Below are 23,396 nucleotides of genomic sequence, written 5' to 3' on the forward strand. Positions count from 1 at the left end.
CAGAATGCTGCTTCTAACAGACCATTCTCTCTATTCTGGTTCAATGGTGATTTCATTATCAGTCTATAATTCCTTCTCCAGTACCATACAACTCTAGTGACTAGACCCTAATACTACAAGGGCCTTCAAAGAAACAAGATCTCTCTCTCTCTCTCTCTCTCTCTCTCTCTCTCTCTCTCTCTCTCTCTCTCTCTCTCACACACACACACACACACACACACACACACACACACACGAGGGGATTGACACACAGACCTTCCCACACGGATACACAGACAGACACACACAGAGACACTCATAAATGCACACACATACATGTACAAAGCACACACACACACACACAAATAGGAGAGAGAAAGACAGAATTAGAGAGAAAGAGAGAGAGAAAGAAGAGGAGGGTGAAGGAGAGGGAAAAGGGAGGAAAAGATGGTGAGAGAGACAGAGTGACTGAGAGAGACAGAGACCCAGAAAGACACACAGACACACACAGACACAGACACAGACACACACACACCACACATGCACACACACACACACACACACACACACACACACACACACACAGAGAGAGAGAGAGAGAGAGAGAGAGAGAGAGAGAGAGAGAGAGAGATTTCACTTTTGGAAAATCCTGTTATATATACCATTGAGTTGAGGCTGGAGAATGGAAATTTACATTTTCACAAGTTCCAGGCTAACTCTGAGAAAAAATAGTTCATGTTTTCTAAACCAGCATGATATTTCCCCTTATCTACTCTTAACTGATTTTCTTTTTATTCCACTGTTCTGATTATCTACCACAACATACTCACCAGATTTTCTGTTAAACTGGGTGTTAATCATAGGCGTGTGTTTAATTCATTTTCTACCTGTGGCCTAATCTAACTCTCTCATGAGCTTTGGAAACTATAAACTGTGAAAACAATAGAGATTCAGTACACAGTGTACTTTCAAATTTGCTCTTTTACAAATCATTGGAATATTCACAATAATAACAAAATCATGAAAGCAAACATGGTATGGGCTGTGGTTGAACTCCATGATGTTCAGTAGGTTATGTGCATTGTAAGTATTTTCAACTTGCAGGTAGGCCTGTTTGAATATGACTCCATCACAAACATATAGAAATGCGCTCAGTAAATACTTTATGAATGGGTGGCTGATTAGGCAGACAGCTCAAGGCATTGATTACTCTGTATTGTCAGCATATCATTTCTATGTCACAGAGTTGCCTTTTAGGGCAACGTTTTTGGTCTTATTGTTTTCACCCTGGGAACTTCTTTTTTTCCCTCTGAACCACTCACAGGCAAATGCTTATGCCTTTATATGAGGAAAGAGACTTATATAAACCAGCTCCACAACTTTCAAAAAGCTGTATAAAAATTCCCATCTTCAATATCTATAAATTCTTTGAATGCTTGAGGGCTTTATTTTAATATCCATGTCTTGACCCATGCCACTTTCTTGCCTTGAATGTCCTTCTTTTATTTTCTTCAATTTCTTCTTCAATATTACACATAACAATTTCCCTTTATCTGACACAATCCATCTCTGTATTTGTTTACTCTAATTTATTTTATTCAAGTGATCCAATGTTTTTCCTTTCAGTCTAGAAGACATTTCCTATACTATTTTGTGTCTTTAATATTTATATCCAAGTGTTAAGTTAGTATCTCACATATGATATATATTTAATAAATAATTATTGAAGTAAGATTTCTGTAAATCTATTATAAACACTGTAGAAGAGGCTAATACTAGAAAAATTCAGAAAATTTGAGTTTACAAATATAGAATCTCATAATTAATTTTGGGTGTGTGGGGCAATAAAGAGAAAGGACTGTATAATGCCATAAAATTTACAGACAAATACATTTCTTTTATCTCAAATGCACAGTGCCTGAACATTTTGGCATTACATATTGTTTTGTTCTCTGAGTGTCCTTACACCATTTTGTCAGTAAGTACAGTACTGGGTGTTGCCTTTTGTGATTCACCCAGGTAATAAAGGTTGAACTCTGGAGATGTGAGGAGAAGTAACCACTTGGGGTCTATTACGCCTCTGACATGGCAGACGGAGTGGATCTATGAAACCTGATATGGGTGCTAAGCATCATAATTGGCCCAGTGAATTTCTAGAAGTGAGTCTATCACAAAAACTCCTCAGAGACCATTTAAACATCCATCGATCTTTCATTGTCTAAGTCATTTTCTACCACTATAGAAACAAGATAAAGATCATAACTTTGCTCAGAAACAGATCAAAAATACCTAATGATAGGGTGCAAAGTTTGCTTATCAATTGATAGCCATGGCACTACTATGAAAAATTCTGTAGCATATGCATGCCATTTCAGTGGAAAGTATCAGTTCATCAAGGACAGTGTTAATAAACTAGCCAAGATTTGCTTCATGCTTCTTGATTGTTCATTTCTTTATAAGTTTTTATATTTATGTTTATATTTTAGATTAGAGAAGTCATCTTTCAACCTCTGTGAAGGCTTTTTTTTTCTCTGTGGAAAGTAGGGTTTGGGGAGAAGGACGATATTTAATCTTAACCCCAAACTTTCTTTGCGGATTCCAGAATAATGTCTCTGTAGTTTAGTAAACATTTTGGGGCAGATGCTTGTTGCCGATTATAATGAAATCATGCATTTTTCATTCCAAGAATTTACCCAAAAAATGTGTTCAATATCATGAAAAAAAATTTCCAAGAAGGGGTTAAATTTTAAACATTTGTGACTTAAAGAACCCCTGGTTCAGAAACTAATCACTCACCTTACAAAATGACCTGTTTCTTCCAATCTCTGATAGGATGGGCAATAGAAATATTCAGCAAGGAATGTTGAACATGGCAAAGATGAAGATAGATTAACAACTAGAATTCCCACATACAAATTCCCGTTCTAGAATGTTTTGTTTGTTGAAAATTTCGGTGAGGCAAAGGGGGCAAAATTTATGGCTAAGCAGAATTTTGGGTTTTGAAATTTCTTATAGTTGAACGCACTGATTACAGTAAGTCCTCCTATCCATGAGTCTCAAAGGTGTAGTCTAACCAAGTGTAGATTGGAATGTTTGAACCAAAAGCACACAGATGTAGCATATAAGGACTTTATACTTCATGTTATACTCTAAGGAATATAGTATCTGTCTCCATAACATTTATATTGTGTGAGTTAGTAGAAGAGATATATTGACAATCAAAGCATACAAGAGGGATTTGCATATATACTATATAAATATTAAATACAAAATGTCTGTAAGCATTCTATCATGATTTATTCTTAAATATGAAGAAAATCTGTAGATGAACAAAGAGAATGTCTTGTTAGACAGTGACCATAGAGAGGTAGGCAGAAATTATAAAAAAGATACAGGAATGGACAGAGCTCGGTGAAAAAATTAAGGTACTCATACCCGTGGGAAGATAAATGCAAAAACAACCACACAAAACCAACTGAACAAATGAAAACAAAAATCTACCCCCACAAAACAAAACCAAGCAATCAACCCCAATTAACCAAACTCAACCTCCAAAATGAGGTCCAAATGGAAACTAACTTAGAGAATTAAGCAATTAAAAATAAGACCCTGGAAGCTTAAAAGTAATTATGGCTGCAGAAAGAAGGATTTAATACAGGGTATAAAAGATAAGTTGGTGAGACAGCACCCAGAACAAAAAGAAAGAAAAGGAAGAGAAAAAGGTACTGGGGGGAAGGGGCAGAGAGGAAGAGAAAGAGGGAGAGGGAAGGGGCAGTTCTCAGGAAGGAACACAAGACAGAAGAGACCCTCAGGTGGCTGAGGCAATAATGGAGCAAGCACAAACCTGCTCATTATGAAATTTCTGGTTCTAGTCCACAGAAAGCATTAAAAGTTTCCACGAATGAAAATACATACAAATTCTCCCATTCCTAAGAAGGTGTAGTACTGCACACCCCAGCAAAACCAAAGAATGGAGATGACAGAAGGACCAGGCACGGAAAGACTTTGCAGAAAGCAGCACATGGAAGCCTCTGCAGTCACTTGGAAGCCCCCACCCATCTGTTCTCCATTCTAGCTGTGAAATCTTGATGACAACAGTGGTGTGAAATCTCTATTAGAACAATAATACCTAGAGGGTACTTTTAAATTTGATTTCTATAAAGATTCTCAAATATCATAAATTCTCTCCTATTAAATAAGAACTAATTTTGAATATATAAGCATAATTTGATCTTAAGTGAGAATAACTTTTATCTTTGGGGCTGTTTATGCCTGTATTTTCTGTCTGCTGAGGGTGACATACCCTAAGGTATGAGATTTCTCATGGGATTTTCTACTTAAAGCTATTGCATTCTGCTCTATTTTGTAAGTCCAGTTTTCATATGAGTCCAAGATGACTATATACATCCCTAGATCCTATATGATACAGTTTTGACCTCCTTGGGGATTCCTACCTTCAGCTGGGCATAGCTGTTTTGTTAAACCCATCAATTTAACTTTTAAAAAGCTTGAATGTCTTTGTGAATCAGGATATGAAGCTTATATTCTTTCTATCATGAGAATTTTTGTTAAATTAGAGGACAATATAAAATTTATTTAATGGGTTACTGTTCTCAGAGTGTTCAGTCTAACATTTATTTGGCACACACCACTGCATTTAGCACTATATAAACCTATGATAAATTCTAAACTACGCAGTTCCTGACTTGGCTGAATTCCTTTGGGAGACAAAGTATACAAACAGAAAACAGAAATGTTCGATTAAATATCTAAATATGTGAGACAGACCATGGATAGCAAGAGAAGAGACAAGAGACTAATGTGTGTTTTTACAGAGGAATGATGGCTGTGTCTGTGTTACAAAATGATATTGATTCAAGCTGGCAGCGAGGTTTGCGGATGGTGTCTGCCCAGGCAGTTGAATCATGCAGAGAACCATATGTCAAAGTGAACCCCACGTGAGGAATGCTCTGGCTGTCTACAGTAAGCCTTTGTCACAGACAAAGATATTTTAAAGATAATACTAGAGTTCAAAAGCCATTTTGTTTATTTTTTTCCACAGGTTTTTTTTTTAACTGGTGTCTTATATCCATCACCTTGTTCAGCTTTAGCACCAGTTTAAGTCATTTTAAGTCTTAGTGGATAAGGAAAATAAAGGTAGGAAAAGACAAGTGAATTCTGAGTGTCCAGAAACACTGATCTTCAAATACATTTGTGAAAGGGTTTGGAGAACCCAGGCTTCTGTTTCCCAGAATGAATATGGAGAACAAATTCACACACACACACACACACACACACACACACACACACACACACACACACACACACACAGAGAGAGAGAGAGAGAGAGAGAGAGAGAGAGAGAGAGAGAGAGAGAGCGAGAGAGAGAGATATGGAGATCTTAACCCCTAGACTTCCAGGGAGGTTCAATAGTTCATCCCATCTTCCTGCACGGTGGGGAAACTGCCCCCTTTTTAAAATTTTTCTTTCAAGAGTGTGTTCTGATGTGAGGGGAGCATCATTAGAATAACACAGGACTCTTATTTTTCTTCAGGGGACATTTTAAAAAATCATTTTTTTGCCAAGATTACAAAAATTAAAGAAGAAAAAGAGCTTATTCTAAGAAGAGAAAATTCTGTATCAGGGACTTGAGGTTTTTAAAAGCTCAGAGTTAAGGTTTTAAAAGTGCACCTGAAAGACATTTGAGTTAAGACTTATCTGCCTGCAGGGGAAATACTATATGTCTAAATTCATGTGAAAGATAAACATAGACATTTTCCTGGCATTGCCTAAAGTTACCTTTGACTTTAGTTATACATTTCAGCAAATTAGGCTGTATCATTACTAGGCATCCTAAAATCCCCAAAGTTGGCTAGAGAATGTACTTTGTGCAGTCTCATCAGTGTATAACATTTTGGTTTTCTACATATTTAAAATTAATATAATGAAAAAACTTGTAGTATTTACATTAGTAAAGGGATCATGGAGATAAAAGTTAGAACACACAGAAGTAAACATTGGAAAGCAATTTCTAAATAAATAAGTATATATATTTGATAATAATAATAATAATAATAATAATAATAATACTCCTTTGGATTTCTTTGGCTTATAGTGAAGATGGAATTCTGGCATATTCATGGGAACATGATACAAAGAAATGGAGAAAGAGGAGTAACTGACTAAAAATAAATTGCTTGGGCACTTGTGTGGCTTCTCTTGGTCTGTGCGACCAGAGCAACTGCAGCCAACATCAGGGTTTCCAACTGTGCAAGGCTTGTGCGGGCCCCTCTCTGAGCAGATGGTCAAGAAGGGCACATGTAGGGAGGAGCCATGGTGACCCACATAGCGACAGGCTTCTGCGAAGGCAAAACAAATCTATCATATTGTCATGTGGGAGAAAAGTCACAAATTGCCTGCCAGAGAGCCCTAACCATTTATGTGAAGTATCAAGTAAGAGTCTTCAATGCAGGTGTAATTAAAAATATACTGTCTAGTTAGGGATAAATTCCCTAATTGCAAATAATTAATACTCTTAATAGTTCCATTAATTTCTGTATACACCTTACCTCTGTGCAATAAATTTCTTTAATAATACACAAGACAAATATTTAGGACATTGTTAGGGATTATAGTGGCTTAATAAGGTGACAGTTACTAGTTTTCATCTAAGATCCTGAACTCCATGGATTCAGGGTTGTTAGCTGCAGTTCTAATACCAGGGGTTATTTACCTCTTGTTGAGCTTATTTGAAGTCCATGTAGACAGTTGTTGGTGGCAGCAAAGAATGCATGCCATTACTGTATGCACACAGATAAGTGCAGTTGTCATCTCTCAACAAGGACATTTCTCCTTGCAACAGATGGGGATTGTTATATGTGTGGAATTGCAGGCTGGTCTCCAGTCGAGCTGAGGTCTGAACCCCGATGGTCATAATTCACCTACATGACATGGTAGGCGTTCCCTCATGCTCCTGGAACTCAGGCCCCTGCCTAAGGTACCACCTCCCATAGCCCCCACAAGAGAATGGTCAGTAGTCATTTAAGCAATGGCCTAAGCTTCTGATCTTCAGGCTAAACTCCTCCCTAGTTACCTAGCAACAGTGAAGACCATAAAAAGGGATGCTCAGCCTGCACCTTGCTCTCTTATTCCTTTGTTCTCTCACTTCTCTCTCCACTTCCCTTTCTCTTTGTCTTCTTTTTTCCTCCCTCCCTCCCTCCCTCCCTCCCTCCCTCCCTCCCTCCCTCTCTCCCTCCCTTCTTCCTTTCTACCTTCTCTCTTTTCCCTGCATTTCTATAATAAAGCTCTAAAACCATAGAGTCTCTGCTCTGCTCCTTCAAGTTCTGCACACACTCTGGTCAGTGTTGGGATCTTCTTCCCTCTTCCCTCCCTGTTGGCTTTAGCAAAGTAGCTCCTGGGATGGGGGAGGGGTTCCCCAGGCAGGGTTTCCCCTTGACCACCCCCTGAAGAGTGGGACAGAGGAATGCCCACCGAGGGATGAGTGGATAGGGTAGATAGCAGCCCTCTCACGCCTGACTGACCAGAGAATAGGGAAACTGGCGTTGTGTGGGCATCTTTTTCCTTCTGTTCTTCCCCAGGGCCCCAGGCCCCCCTTTTTATTTTGTTCCCAGCAGTTATAGAAAACCTCAATCAATCGAATGTAAGAGCTGTAGAGCTTAGACACACGGGTGCATCTACAGAACTACTTCTGCACCCAAGGCACAGACATTGTGTAGACAAGGGGGAAAAATGATTCTAAGAGGCAAAAGAACCGGGAGTTTGCTGTGAGACTGTATCTTCTAGAAATTTCAGAAGCTCCACACATTCAATCTCAATCACAATGACTACTTAAACACAAGCTAAACCAAAATGACACCAACAGGCATGGTATTGTGGATAGGAGAAAGCCAGCAAGTCCTCAAACCCAGGATGCTTGGAGTGAGAGGAAGGGTCTTATCCAGTGATGAACACATAAACTAGTTATCCAATACCAAATGAGCAGCTCTGAAAACATACATGGAAGTAACATTATACAGATGGTGCAGGTTGTACTCATGTACTTAGGTGCGAGCACACGTGCATGTGCGTGGGCGCATGCACACACACACACACACACACACACAGTTTAGATTTACATTTAAAAACAGTTAATGAAAAAGAGGCCATGAGCTTAAAAAGGAGAGGGACAGCATATGAAAGGAACAAGAAACACCGTGTATAAGAGTTTGGAGGGAGGAGAGAGAAGGGAGAAAATTATGAAATTTTATTATAATATCAAAAAACACAAAGAAGAATGATGTATGTGTGGTTACACACACCTTTATTCTTAGCACTCAGGAGGCAATGCAGGTAGATCTCTCACACACAAACTCACAGAGGTCTACCTGCATTGCCTCCTGGTTTGAGGCCAGTCTGCTCTACATAGTGAGTTCGAGTAGAACCATGTCTATGTAGAGAGATCCTGTCTTAAAAATTAAGAATAAATAAATAGTTGTAATAAAAAAGCAACAATGCACAGGGAGAGATAATTTTTCCAACAAGTTCTATACTGAGACAGTTAGATGAAAGATGAAAAGCTTTGTTTTCCAATGCACCTGAATATTACTCATATATCAATTAAACCTTCAGAATTTAATACCCAAAGTAAAATGATGTGTGCCATTACTGATTCATACATTGAAATTCAAAACTCAGAAATATCCTGAGAGCCAGTGAACTACAAGGAGAATATTCCATATCATGAATCCTTATTTAATATAAGAAATTACTAAGAATCTATTGAAAATACAACTCTTAATTTTGATTGGCTGTTGGGGGCGCCTCACCTTTTCACGGTATGTGTTTTGGCAGCTGTGTCCCTATTCGGGTCCCACATGGTCACCAGATGTGGGCCTGTGCATTGGAGGCTTGCGATGGAGGTCTCAGGCCCTGCCAGGTCTGAGGGTTCAGGTGAAGGGGAGAGAACAGGAACAGGGAGGGGGGATTGCCTCTGCTGCCCCTGCTGCCCCTGCTGCCCCTGCTGCCCCTGCTGCCCCTGCTGCCCCTGCTGCCCCTGCTGCCCCTGCTGCCTCTGCTGCCGCCGCTTCCCCCATGCTTCACCTGTCTCTCTGTGCTGAGTCCAACAGAGCTGAGCTGGCTGGGGCAGCTTCTGGTGTTTTCAGGAGAGCGGATCTCTTCCCCAAGAGGCAGTGTTACAGCTCTTACGACAGAAGCTCTCAGAAGACAGAGTAATTCTCACTCACCTTTATTCCTTCTGGATACGATCCTTACATACAGTTTTGGGTGGGTTAGGGTCTGTCAGCAAGTACTTCCTATTAGTTTGGTCTGAGAGTTTGGGGATACCTTATCTACATGTGGGAAGGCTTGGGGTGCTTCTCCTATGTGATTGATGGCCACAAAACTCTCTATGGGGGTCTGTGGGATGCTATAGCTTCTTGACAGGATCCTGGTGCCCAGGAACAGGCAAAATGCCTACTGTCCCTTCAGCAAAATGCCTACTGTCACCAGGGTTAGCCTTAGGAACCAGGATACCTTTCACAGCCCACCATCCCATAGTTTTCTGTAATGAACCCCATCTGTTGTAAGGAGAACTTTCCTTGGTGGGAGGTGAGGACTGCATTTATCTGGGCGGATGCAGCAGTGGCATGCATTTCTTGGTGTTACCGGTAACTGTTTTTAATTGGACTTCAGACAAGCTCAACAAAATTGAGAGTTTAAAAGAACAGCTGTATACAGAGTTTTTCTTTACTTCTCTTAGTAGGCAGCCACGTGTGTGTTATCCCTGGGCGTGACACTCTTCTCCACAGAATGTGTTTTCTCTCTCAGGACAGGGAGGAATGGTCACCTGACTTTAAGGGCACAGGAAATGAGGGCCATGCACTGTGAAAGCAACTTTCAAAGACGCTCATCCTTTCAGCCCGCGCACCTCCTCTCTGATTTAAACAGATCTTTTAACTCTGCTTCCTAAACAATTCTGAAGTTTAGCGAAGAAAACTGCACTGATCCTTCTTTTTCTTTTGCTTTCGTTTGAACCTCCTCTTCCTTTAGTGTCTTACTTTCCCACTGATATTTCCCTTTCTCTACTTTTTATGCGTTGCTTCATGGACAAACATGTTCTGTTTCACTGAAGATTTGTGTTACATTACCTTTATGCATCTTCAATGGAGTTATTTTCAAAGGGAGTAGATACTTCGCTCCTTGATTCTCCTTTGATTAAAGTATCAAGAGAGAATGAAGGTGTGTGTGTATGCATTATCCATTTTGTTTTAAACTATGCACATAGCACCAGGCTGTTCTTATGTGTTTGTGAATAGAACAGTGAGAGCCCAACTGGCAATTCTCCTCTATCCGAGTACACAGCATGCTTAGTCTTTAATTTAAACCTTGCCTCCAGCAAACGTGTTTCACTCTCATTAACACATACACATCGATCTGAATATATATCCACATCTTTAGACGCACACACCACTGTTTATTTGATTATTTTGGATTGTATTTCTTTCCACAGTACAGTTGACTGCTCTCTGGAACTTTGTGATGAAGGAGGTAATGAAGGAAGGAAGGAAGGAAGGAAGGGAGGGAGGGAGGGAGGGAGGGAGGGAGGAGGGAAGGAAGGAAGGAAGGAAGGAAAGAAGAATACTTAAATTAAGGGAGAGTGTACCAAAAGCAAAACAGTGACCAGAAGGCATCTTCCAGTGAAAGGAAAAGGGGATATAGTGTTGTAAAGAAATAAAGGGGAAATCAGAGTAAGAGGATGAAACGGAAGGGGATGGGAAGGCGGATAAAGGAGGGGATATAGGGAGGTACTTCTAACACTAACGACCTTTAAAAACCATATGGAATTCTACTGTTCTAAGAGCTTGTTCAAATATATACATATATGAAAGGAACCTAAAGGGAAACAGCTTCTAATATGGAAGGAAGACAGTGCCCCAACTAGGCATCCTATGCCACCATTAAAACCTCCACTGAGGGGAATGGGTTGCAGCCTGTTGACTCATTTGCCAAAAGGGGGCCTAAAGGCAAGCCAGACATTACAGGCTATTGCTGAGGCTCTTCATTACTCTCCATAACATGATGATAAGGAAGAGCTTCCTTATTTCACTGACCATGGAGAAATCAAGCTTTGATCCAGCTAAAGGCTTCACCCCTACTGACTAACATTTGTGGAGCTGGGAGGCACTTTGCATACTACCAACAACAAGAGACAATCATCAGTACAACCTGGACAGAAACTCTGGGATGTCACACAGCAACCTTTAAGATATACCAGGGCAAAATCTTGCTGGCGTATGCAATAGTGTCTGTGTTTGGTGGCTGATTATGGGATGCATCCCCTGGTGGGGCAGTCTCTGGATGCTCCATCCTTTCGTCTCAGCTCCAAACTTTGTCTCTGTAACTCCTTCCATGAGTGTTTTGCTCCCAATTCTAAGAAGGGGTGAAGTGTCCACACTTTGGTCTTCGTTCTTCTTGAGTTCCATGTGTTTTGCAAATTGTATCTTGGGTATTCCAAGTTTCTGGGCTAATATCCACTTATCAGTGAGTGCATATCAGGTGAGTTCTTTTGTGATTGGGTTACCTCACTCAGGATGATACCCTCCAGATCCATCCATTTGCCTAGGAATTTCATAAATTCATCTTGTGAGGCTATGCCAGTGCCTGGCAAACACATAAGGGGATGCTCACAGTCAACCTTGTGAATACAGGGCCCCCAATGGAGGAGCTAGAGAAAGTACCCAAGGAGCTGAAGGGATCTGCAACCCTATAGGTGGAACAACAATATGAACTAACCAGTACCCCACAGAGCTCGTGTCTCTAGCTGTATTTGTAGCAGAAGATGGCCTAGTCGGACATCATTGGGAAGAGAGGCCCCTTGGTCTTGCAAACTTTATATGCCCCAGTACAGGGGAACACCAGGGCCAAGAAGTGGGAGTGCATGGGTAGGGGTGCGGGGGGGTGGGGGGAGGGTGTAGGGGACTTTCAGGATAGCATTTGAAATGTAAATGAAGAAAATACCTAATAAAAAAATTGGGGAAAAAGATATACTGGGGCAAATGTTGGTGGAATATCCAACCACTTTTCAAATTTCAATTGCATTTATAACCCTCTCTATGAAATGGAACCGAACCCATACTTAATACAGCTAAAGTAACCAAGAGCCTAAAGTCAAATAAGTCATGAGGTAATGCAATTATTCTGTTGAAGAAAGGTACCATTAAAATGACTCCTAATGACCCAGTACTTCACCTACATAGATCAGTGCATCATTCGTCCACCATCAGAAGTTTCTTGCTTCAGGTAGTAACTAACACAGGTATATACAACTAGAGAATGTGCAGTCACTGGAAGTCTTTGAAGCACTCTGTTCCAAATGAGATATCTTTATCAAATCATTCTGCTCAAGGCTCAGACAATTGTGTGAAAGAAGTTGACAGATTTCAACAACAAGAGATGAAGGATGACTCCAAGGAAATAGTGTCATGCAATCACAACAGGACTGATGTACATAAGACAAAATGTGGGCATGCTCAAGACCTGTACAAGTTCAAACCAGACAAAATTCCAACATGGGGAAGGGGAAGTGGACACAAAATCCCAGTCCTAACTAAGAAACTATTTGGATGGAAAATCAGTTTCCCCAAGTGGAGTGTCACAGGATATATCAAAAACACTCCAGGGCACTGCCAACAATGTCCAAGAGTTGGTTAATAAAACTGGCTCTCTGTTTTTGTTTTGGGGCCTTTCTTTTGTTGTTTTTATAGGTAGTTTTTATTGTCTCATTGTTTGTTTGTTTGTTTGTTTATTATTTATTAGGTTTAGCCTGTTTTGAAAGAGAGAGATACACCATGGTTTTTTCTAGGTAGGATCATGGAGGAGTGGGGACAGAGGAAAATATGATCAAAATATATTTTATATAAAAAAAATTAAAAACTTTATGAAGAATTAATAAATTATATAAAAATTAAGAGTAAAAGTTTTAACATCTTGCCTGCAAATTTTAGTGCTGAGGTCATTTTAAGACAATTCTAAGACATATAGCAACTCAGAATTTTGTAGGACACATACATAAACATATTAGATATCCCACTTTTTCTCACCCTAAACCCACACATTCCTTTTTAATACATTTACTTTCCAGTGAAAGACAAATAACGACAGGATTGATTAATAATACATTGGTGGCTGCTTCTACCTTCCTGGAATCTCACCATGTGCTGTAAGTGACAGTTGCTATTTCACATCCACCATTGCTAAAACAAAAGGAAATAATAAGTAGGACCACTTAGAAAAATTATGAATTTGTAAAATCATCTCAGAAGTAATTTCATTGCAAGCATTATTTTTACCATTCATTTACCTCTCTGTGGAGCCTTTTACTATCTATTTTTGACAGCCTTCTAACTAGGCATCAGGCCAGAGTCGTTGCCTGATACTGCATTTTTGCTTTTTATATTCGTGGGGACTTTCACTGGATTCTTGCTTTTTACTAGGTCCTGAGTGGTCCAACTGGATCCATGGTCTCACCTTGTCCAGGCTCCCAGGGAAGACAAATCAGGTTTTCAGGTCCAACTGTGAGTTAGTCAGTAGTCTGTGCTTTCTAACCAGGAGTGCTAGTTTTATCCTGCAGCAATTCTCCCTTCTTTCCTGATTTGTTCTTCAAAGATCATATTTGTTTTTCCCAGAGCCTGTGAAACTTTGGCTTGTAGTGAACACTATCTTACGTGATTTTCTTGATAAGCCTTTCAGTTATATTAGCCACAGTCATTTATACTTGTGTTTTAAACAAACTTTTGCATTGATTCTTTGTGAGTTTTCACATCATGCACCCCAGTCCTGATCATTTCCCTTCCCTCTCATATCTGTCCTTTCCCCTTGCAACACCCTCCCAGTTTAAAAAAAAAAAACACATGTAAACAACCTAACTTAGCAACTAAACAACAACAACATCAACAACAACAACAGCAACAACAACAACAACAACAACAACAAAACATCTCATTGTGGAAGCTGTAGTGTGCCACAGTATGTCCCATAGTGTATCACTCTGTCCAGACATCCTCCCTTGCAAATATTCACTGGCATGAGTCATTTATCTGGTTCACGGTTTCTGGCTTCTGTGATACCATCAATATTGGATTCTCACTGTGACTTCTCCCAGATATCCTTTTGTTGCCTTGTGTCATGAAGAGCCTTTAGCTTTGGATCAGCAGGACTGGCCCTTTTACACATCCCATCCATTCTCAGATGATGTAGATTTTGGGGTTGGCCATCTTAAAGCCCTGGATCTGGGCCTGAGTGATAGCAGAGTTGGTGAGTACCATCAGGATGAGCTCTCCAGCACTCCTCTGATTAGGCCATCCAATGTCTCCATCAGCAGGAGGCAGGGTCAGCTCTCCTGTTCTCATTCCCTAGGTGCCTGCTCACCTGTACACACTCCTTCAGAGGCAGCTCTACTATGCTGCCAAGTCAAGGTTCAGGACCTACACTCCTAAGCACTGCAGCCTTTGAGGAACTAGGCAAGCTCTCCTGCTCTTACACCCTTGGAGCTGGCTCACCTGTGCTTTTGCCATCAGTGCAAGCTTCACTGTGTTGCCCAGGTGAGGTAATGGGCTCACTCTCCTGAGTGATATAGCCAGTGAGGGGGCAGGGATAGCTCTCCCCCTCTTATGACCTGGGGGCCTGCTCTCATGACTACTGCTGGTGGCAAGGCCAAGAGGGGCATCATCTCTGTACCCAGGTCATGTCTCCCAAGCTTATGACCCCATGGTCAGCTTTCCTGACTGCCAGAGGTGGCAAGGGGCCAATAGTGGGGCATCACTTCTGTGCTCGTGCCACCCCATGAAAGATGTGTGGTGGGGTCAGCTCTCCCACCCTCATACCCTCAAAGCAGCTTATGCCCTGTTCTCCACGCCCTCAGGGCCACCTCCAATATAGTGTGGGTGAGGCACAGGGCCTGCTCTCCCAAGTGCTGCCAGTAGTGAGAGATGGGGTCAGCACCCCAGAGTGCTACTTCCAATGGGGGTGGGGCAGAGCCTGTTCTGCACAGCCCCTGGACATCCAGATGGTCCCGGGGGGCTACCCTGACCAGAGACATCCCCATGTTCTCTAGTGGTAATGTGAGCCACAAATATCAATACTTACCCCTGCCACTGTGTAGCCACAGACTCAGCCATGGCCTACAGAGGCAGCTTAATTTGGGACCTCACCATGGCTACACACTACACACAACAGACTACTTTTCTGTACCTCAAAGTCTCTAGTTTCATCTTTCTTCATAATGGTCCAGCTGCTGTACTTCTCTTTCTCTCCCATTTGACCACCACATTCTCATAGTCTGTGGTGGCTGGCACCGTAGCTTGCAGGCCACTAGGTAATACCATCATGCTCATGGGCTGTTGGCAAGCAGGTGTGCCCTGCACTGGATGGCAGCTCCGTGGGTCACATGGTGGTCCACAAGTATCTCTCCGTTTTCATTCTTTCACACTCTGCTGCCTGGATTTGATTTGATTTAATTTTTATAAGTTCTAGGCACAAAACACCTTTGGCCACCAAGCCAGGCATCAAACTAGGATGAACAAAGGACTGCCATCTTTCTGCTTCTGACTGATATAAGAACACCACCACCACCACCAAGGTGTCTCTTTGTCCATTGTCGGAATATACATATATATATATATATAATCTTTTATTTATGGTCTTTTCTTAAAGATTTTCAATACCATACTTTCACTGGCTGCCTAATGTTGATTGTTTAGTATCTTTGGTTATCAGAGTCTTTCGTCCAATTATAGGAAGATATATATTTATTCTATTATTTTTTTCAAATACAAGCAATTAAGGGCCCAAACAGGCAGTAATTGCTAATTTTTCTTCCTTGAAAATTGGAACCTCTCACCAATTCCTTTAGACTTACAGATAGCTATTATCATTTCTCAAATGATAGTGTCATGAATAATTGACACACTCTTTGGTAATAATTGCACATACTTTCCCTCCGAACTCAGAATATCAGGTCTTTGCACCAAATGAACTTATAATTACTATAATAAAATACAAAACAATGAGAGGCCCTACCTGCTCATTTATCTTTGATAAGTCTGTGCTATTTCATATGGACTTGCTCAGAAGAAGATGAATGTACCTGACAAAGTAAAAGACAGCCTGATAACGGGTGTCTCCATGTTCATTTCTGCACATTGATGTCAGCTCAGGAGGATATTCAAACCCAAGGAAATTCTATAAATAGCTGCTTAACTTGTGGTTAGAAAGAAAAGATAAGTGCAATGGGAATATAATAGCAGTAATGAAGAGAATATATGAGAGAATATTTGGCACAAGCAATGCAAACTGTTACGGGTTCTTTCCCTCTTTTTGGGGGGTTGGGGGTTGGGGATGGGGGTGGTCAAGGTTTTACTTTGTATCCCTGACTTGTAGTCCTCTTGCCTTGTGCTGAGACTACAGGAGACTGCCAGCGCAACCAGCTTCTTTGAGTTGAAATGGCAAAAGAACAGCATTCAACGCAACAACTTCACAAGTTCTTTATGATCACTTCACTGTAGTACAGGGTTAATTATCGCTAGACTTAATACAACGGCATAGAAACAAAGCATTACATAGAGTATTTACTAGCTATTTTATATGTATTATTCATCACCCTCTTCTGGATATCACTGCAGCTTTAAAAAAAAGATTATTATTAGTTGTATACATGCATTACTCAGAATGCTGGATTTCATTATGGTGTATTCATATATGAATGCCATCTACTTTGCTCACTTTCATACAGACACAAGTCTGCCATAAAACTCAATCCATGAGGTTTGAATGGCATTTGGCCTTTTGTTCTTCCTGTGACTCTACTAGCCCCTGACAATGCACCAGGTCTGAGGAAAAGTCAGAGCACAGCCTAGGGATTATAGTTAACAAACTGAGTGCATATTGAAAGACTCTAGTGTAAGCTTTTCTGAATTTTTTGTTTTGTTTTTTTTTTTTTTTGTTTTTTTTTTTTTTACTGGAGAAGCTCACCGTTGCAATTCCCTACTTTTAGTTATGATGCAAACACATGGGTTCTAGGTCTCCAGTAGAGAAGTTGCTTGAAGTGGTAGAACTGAAGAAAACAGTGTTCCAGGGTGGGGAGAGGGAAGGTGTGAGAAGGGTGGTGGGCTGAAGGAAGTGGGCATATTCATGCAAGCAGATGCATATCCAGAGTGAACACACATAAAGACACATGTTAAGTATATCTAAACAAGTTTGAGTTGAGCACCTTCACATCTTGATATGAGCCCTTTGTAATACCTAAGAGTGAATGTTCCAACATTAAAGGAAACTTTATCAGGAGGCCTTGAACTTAAATACTAACAGGGATTTACTATCGCTATGCTTTTAGGTTTTTGTTGGGAGCCGCCCTCACATTCGCCTTTACAAGATGGCGCTGACATCCTGTGTTCTAAGTGGTAAACAAATAATCTGCGCATGTGCCAAGGGTAGTTCTCCACCCCATGTGCTCTGCCTTCCCCGTGACGACAACTCGGCCGATGGGCTGCAGCCAATCAGGGAGTGACACGTCCTAGGCGGAGGATAATTCTCCTTAAAAGGGACGGGGTTTCGCCATTCTCTCTCTTGCTCTCTTGCGCTCTGGCTCCTAAAGATGTAAGCAATAGAGCTCTTGCTCTTGCACTCTGGCTCCTGAAGATGTAAGCAATAAAGCTTTTGCCGCAGAAGATTCCGGTTTGTTGCGTCTTTCCTGGCCGGTCGCGAACGCGGGTAAGAGGTTTTAATTCAGTGCATTTAGAAAAAAGAAAAAAACTATGTTAGTGTTTCAACAATACCTTAATAAGACAGCTTTTCTGTCATGTTACGTCTTTGTCGCCCAGTGAAGTATGTTATATGACTACTTGTCTGTCTGCTCCTATGGCAAACTCTGCTGTGCAGGATTAGATCATTTCTGCTGGGTTTCAAGTATCATGAACTACACAAAGTAGTAGCAGTGTCCATTATCAATTTTTTAAAAATAATATTGTGTGTGTGTGTGTTTGAGTGTTTGTGTCTCTGTATGCATATGTAGCATGTGTGTGCCTGGTACCCATGAAAGCCAGGAGTGGTGTGTCACCTGAACTGGAGATACAGAAGGATATCAGTCACCATGTGGGTGATGGGAACTAAACCAGGATTCTCAGTTAGGGCCATAATTTATGATCCATCTCTCCAGACCCTCATTAAGCACTTTAGTTATTTAGATAAAAATCTATCGCGAATCAGGTGAATTGATTGTTAAAGCTGAAATATCAGAGCTCCAAAGGACACATGTCTTACCCTTGGTTTTTCCCTATCGGCTTCAAGTTTTGTCATCTGTGCTGCTTATGTCTATGTCTAAATTTCTCTTCTTATAAGAATACATGTTAGAATAGACTAGTCCCCATTTTAAAATGATTACCACTTTCAAACCCTCAAGAACAAGTACACTCTAAGGTCCTTTGTAGTTAAGCCTCCACTATCTGAGGAGCATGGCATGCAGTTGATCGTGCTGTGAAAATGTGCAGATTGATCATTACTTAGGGCAGATTCTATTTTGAAGTCCAACACAATCCAAGCATAAAGCTCAGTTAATTCTCTGGCTTGTCCTTTCTCTGTTCAGCTCTTCCTCAGCTTTGAGCTCATTGCCTCATCCCAGGCATCTTCATGTGGCACTTTCTGCTTGTTTTTGCACATTATAACTTTCCTTCCTCCTCTCTATGCATCTTCCTTATCATTTACTACCCCACCCAAGCACACAAGCATGCCTTCTGCCCTCCCTTGCTTTGCCTTTCTTCCTGCCTCAGGCAGAATGAATTAGCCTGTTGGGTTTTTTTTTTTTTTCCAATTGTGTTGTCCTGTTTGAAAAGGAGATGTGGCAAATTTTGAATGTGAACTTATGTGAGGAAAGGAGAATTTCTTTGTGATCAAGATCTAGTCCTAAAATCTGCCCAGACTCACAATGGATCAACTAGCTTTGATAGATGACATCTTTATTCACACATGAAACACACAGAATTCGTTTGTTAAATGTTCATTGCTGTGACTCAATGCCGAAAGAGTTAACCGAGAAGAAGGATCTCTTTTGATTCAATTTCAAATGTTTCAGTCCACAGTTGTCAGCATCAATTCTTGTGGGCCTAAGAAGTAACAAAATAACATTTCAGTAGGTGTGTGTGTGTGTGTGTGTGTGTGTGTGTGTGTGTGTGTGTGTGTCTCCTAACACCAGGGAGCAGAGAGAGACAGGATGAGACAAGGACAAGGCATTCTTCAAAAACAGTCTGCAGTAACCAACTTGTTCCAACCAGTCCACACATTGCAAAATTTCCATCACCTCCCAGAATCTTTTAACTACGTATGAATCTAGGCTTCCATCCATGAACCTGTGGAAAACACTTCATTTTCAAATAATAACCAAGTAGGCCATAGTTGAGGCTGCTGTTGTTTAGTGATATATTTTAAGCATTATGTTTGCCAGATAATTGCTATGATGTAATTCTCACAAGGGCCACTATTTTAAGAAATGCATGTCATCAATTACTGACATAACGGTGCAAACAACTCGAGAATAAGCATAACCCTGATGGAAAAGTTACTGTATTTAAATTGGAGGGCAGTTTGATCAACAGCATTAAGTTTATTACGAGAGAGAGCAAGATTACTTCACAATTCTAAAGATTAGTGACATATTTTGCCAAGGAATACATTTCTTGTTTTGTAAGTTCATTTTGTTTCCATGACCTTATTTTGAAATTTTAATTCTTCCTTTGGTTTTATAGTCTTTAAAAATATCACTGATTTTCATTTTAGAGGGAGAGTACCTTGCTAATGCACAACAGCAATAGTGCTGACTTTCACCATGCTGATGTGTTATGTGCGCAGTCTTTTCAAGAGGTCCTCTTATTTGAGGCTTATAATTATGAAGATTAATTACGTTAATTGATCCTCATTTTATGAGTAAAGAAACTAAACTATGACTCTTGGGATTAATAATGGACTCAAGTTCAAGCTGGTAGCACCATCAGAAGCTAAATTTTTTTCACCCCATTTTTTGACTCTAGAGTCAGTGCTCTTAGGACTGTAATAGAAATTGTTGGGCAAATTACAGAACACTTGCTACAGTATTAAATTGGACTTAAGCAGCCAGCAGTAAACAGATGCGAGAAAAGACTCCCCTGACTTTTCCTGATTCCTCTTTATATCAGGATTGGTTCAGAGTAGAAATTACTATGTACTCCTGAGGATGTAGGGGCATGACCCCAGTTAATGACTGGTTTCTGTCAATATGCTAGAGGGTTTGAAGTACCTGGACTCCACTTAAGTCATTAATAGCCTCCAACAGTCATAAACCCTGATGAGCTCTGATTAACCTTTTCATTACAGTTTCATATTCGGGATACAATGCCAACTTCAGGGAAGCCATTTAGCATAGTAATATGCTATGCGAACAGGAGAGATACAGCAACTTTCAGAATAAATTATATCATGAGCAGTCAGGTTTCCCTGCCTGAAGATTGCTTTAAGCTAAATATTCCATCAGTGATTCTGTACCCATCTCTTCCACTTGTAAGAACTTGAGCGTAATAGGTTATGGCTTCCACTTCTTTCCAGTGGCATCTACACGGGTAAGTAAGAATTCTTTCTGCAATCGATGTACTGTTGTTTTGGTATATAGGTAGATATTCATCATGGTATATGCCTGTTGATGCAAACACAAGCACAGTCTTGCATACACTCACATGCACACACACACACTAGATGCTTGGTTGTATGGTGTGCATATATTTACTCATCTATAAGAAATGATATGCCTATAAAATAATGTATTTTGAAGACATATTTAAAATGTCCTTTGAATTTTATTCTGAGGAGATTTTTTTTTTTTTTTTTTTTTTTTGGTTTTTGAGACAGGGTTTCTCTGTATAGCCCTGGCTGTCCTGGAACTCACTTTGTAGACCAGGCTGGCCTCGAACTCAGAAATTCACCTGCCTCTGCCTCCCAAGTGCTGGGATTAAAGGCGTGTGCCACCACTGTCCGGCTTGAGGAGATGTTTTAAAGTTGTTGAGGTTCAATCTGTTACTATTTACTGTAGTGCTAAATTCTATACCGGAAGGTTTAGACCTATGAGTGAGTTCTCACATTTATAAACATTTGTTGTGCAAACCTTGTCCCTTGATTTAAAACTATTGGTTAAATAAAGTTGGCTACAGCCAATTACTGGAGAGATTAGAGGTAGGTGGGTTTGGAGCAACCTGGTTGAGGAGGAGACACCAAAGAAAAAGGGAAGGAACAGAAAAGGAGGGGAAAGCCGCTATAAGGGGGAGAGCAGCCATGAGCACATGACCAGGAGAAACAGCAAGTATCTGGGGTAAACCACTGGGGAGGTAACCAGGCCTGCAGTTAGAAGATTGGGTTGGCAGTGACCTCCAGTAACTGTCAAAGCCAAAAAAATAAATATCCATAGTCTCAGTCTCATTTATTTGTAAGCTAGTCGGGGATAAGTTTAAGTTGGTTGTCCTATACAAAGCCTTAAAATAGTCACTAACTTCAATGTTACAATATATAGAAAAAGAGCAAGAAAACATACACACGAGGAAACAGTCATTTGTCATTGATATTTAGAGCTCAAAAATGAACATATTAAAAAAAAATATGGGAAAAGCATCAGACATGGAAAGCCAAGGCATTGTGGTTTCATCGTCAACTTTCCTTTGGTTCTTTTGTTGAAACTGTTTAGTTGCTCTTTATCATTTTGTTTCTAAGTTCTGGTTTTCTCACAAAAGGGAAAAAAGTAAAGAAGAAAGAAGAGCTCCTTTCCTTCTGGCACATAGGGCCATGCGTGGTCTGCAGAACATGTGGTCCTTGCCTTGTAGTCTCATGTGGATTCTTCTGCAGTCAGCTTTTGCTTTCAGTACCGTTCACTGACGTGATTCTAAAGAAGCTACCCAAAGAAGCTGATCTTATTTTACTATTCACAGCATGATTACTAACCCTGAAGGAAACGTTAGACCAGAAACTAGCTACAGGTGATAATTTCCAGTGTGTAAAATCTACTTCCACAGCCAGGTTTCAGATGGGTGAATTCTGAATATTCTCTTGTCTAAAATATTGTCTGGATATGTGTGCAAAGTCTATTCCTCTCTGTAACTGAGCTGATTATATGAGTTATTATTTCTGGTCTTACGATTGGAAGATATTGCTCACTTTTTATTTTGAATTTATTGAGACAACATCACATCCTGAGCTTACATGGTCCAGCAACCGGGAGTGAAAATAGATACTAACGGTCCAATGTACTCTGCCAATAGAACTTCACAGATATCTGAGCGAGGGATTTATGATCTACCATTAAGATGAGGAACTTCCCTGGAGCTCAAACAACTAAATTTCTTTTTACAACAATACAAAACAACCAACCAACAAACAATCCCAAACATGTTGATTGACAGATGATAACACATCTTTATATAGGTCTGTAACTACATGATCTGAAGCTTAGACAATAGGGTATTTATAAAGAGATACACATGCTCCAAAGAATTTGTTGGGAATTGGGCCAGCCAGATTCTGCCACTGAAGTCACAGCCTTGGGAAAATATCATGAATAGTCTTGATATTCAGGTTAAAAACCAAGTTCTCTGCTTTCTCCCTTTTTCCTGCAAGATATACCACTTAATTCTGTGATTCAGAAAAAGTCTAGCCATAAGCTTAGGTAGCCTAAGTCCATAATATTTGAATGACCCTTTACTAATATCCTAGAACTCGGGATGTCATAAAAACATTATGTACAACAAAGTGGCAAATGAATAGGCAAAAAGAACACATGCAATACTGAGAAACAATTTATCGCCCATAGCAATAACTAAACAGATAGGAAGCATCCTGTGAGAGAGAACTAATCTGGAGTCTCATGCTGGGTTATAACTTCATACATTATTCAAATGATTATGTATAGATGACATCATTGTTTGCAGGATTATACTACTACCTGTGTCCCATGATTTTGCCTCTTTCCTCTACTTCATCAGACTCATACTTCTCCCTATAAAAATATTAGCCAGTGTGGCAGGATATTGCTCATTAAAACAGGGTGCACAGAGTTAATATTACAATTAGTGCTAGAGAAAATTGTCAGTTTTTGAGAGGAGAGTCTCATGGGACACTGTGCCTTACTGAACTCAACACAAGTGTACACATGCTGAGAGTTCTACCAGACAACGCATAGCACAGTGAAACAAACACACTAGAAGCATTATTTGAAGCTTTGGGTTAATTTTTATTTTGCTTAAAGATGTAATAAAATATTATTGCCTTTTCTCTATACACACAGGGTGTGATGACATGAATGAAAACAGTCCCCAGAAGCTCATATGTTTGAGTACTTGGTCTTATTGTGTTATCCTTAT

The 23,396-nt window shown here is 40.3% G+C and overlaps 1 non-coding gene across 1 annotated transcript; it reads right to left on the reverse strand.

The window, feature by feature from the left end:
• Nucleotides 1-15,494: 15,494 nt before the first annotated feature.
• LOC115490284 lies at nucleotides 15,495-15,640 on the reverse strand. Its single transcript, XR_003956086.1, has one exon. It is a non-coding gene; the product is annotated as a small nucleolar RNA SNORA48 (small nucleolar RNA).
• Between the last annotated feature and the right edge of the window lie 7,756 nt (nucleotides 15,641-23,396).

The sequence above is a fragment of the Mus musculus genome, chromosome 5, assembly GCF_000001635.26.
Source record: "Mus musculus strain C57BL/6J chromosome 5, GRCm38.p6 C57BL/6J".
Taxonomy (NCBI): domain Eukaryota; kingdom Metazoa; phylum Chordata; class Mammalia; order Rodentia; family Muridae; genus Mus; species Mus musculus.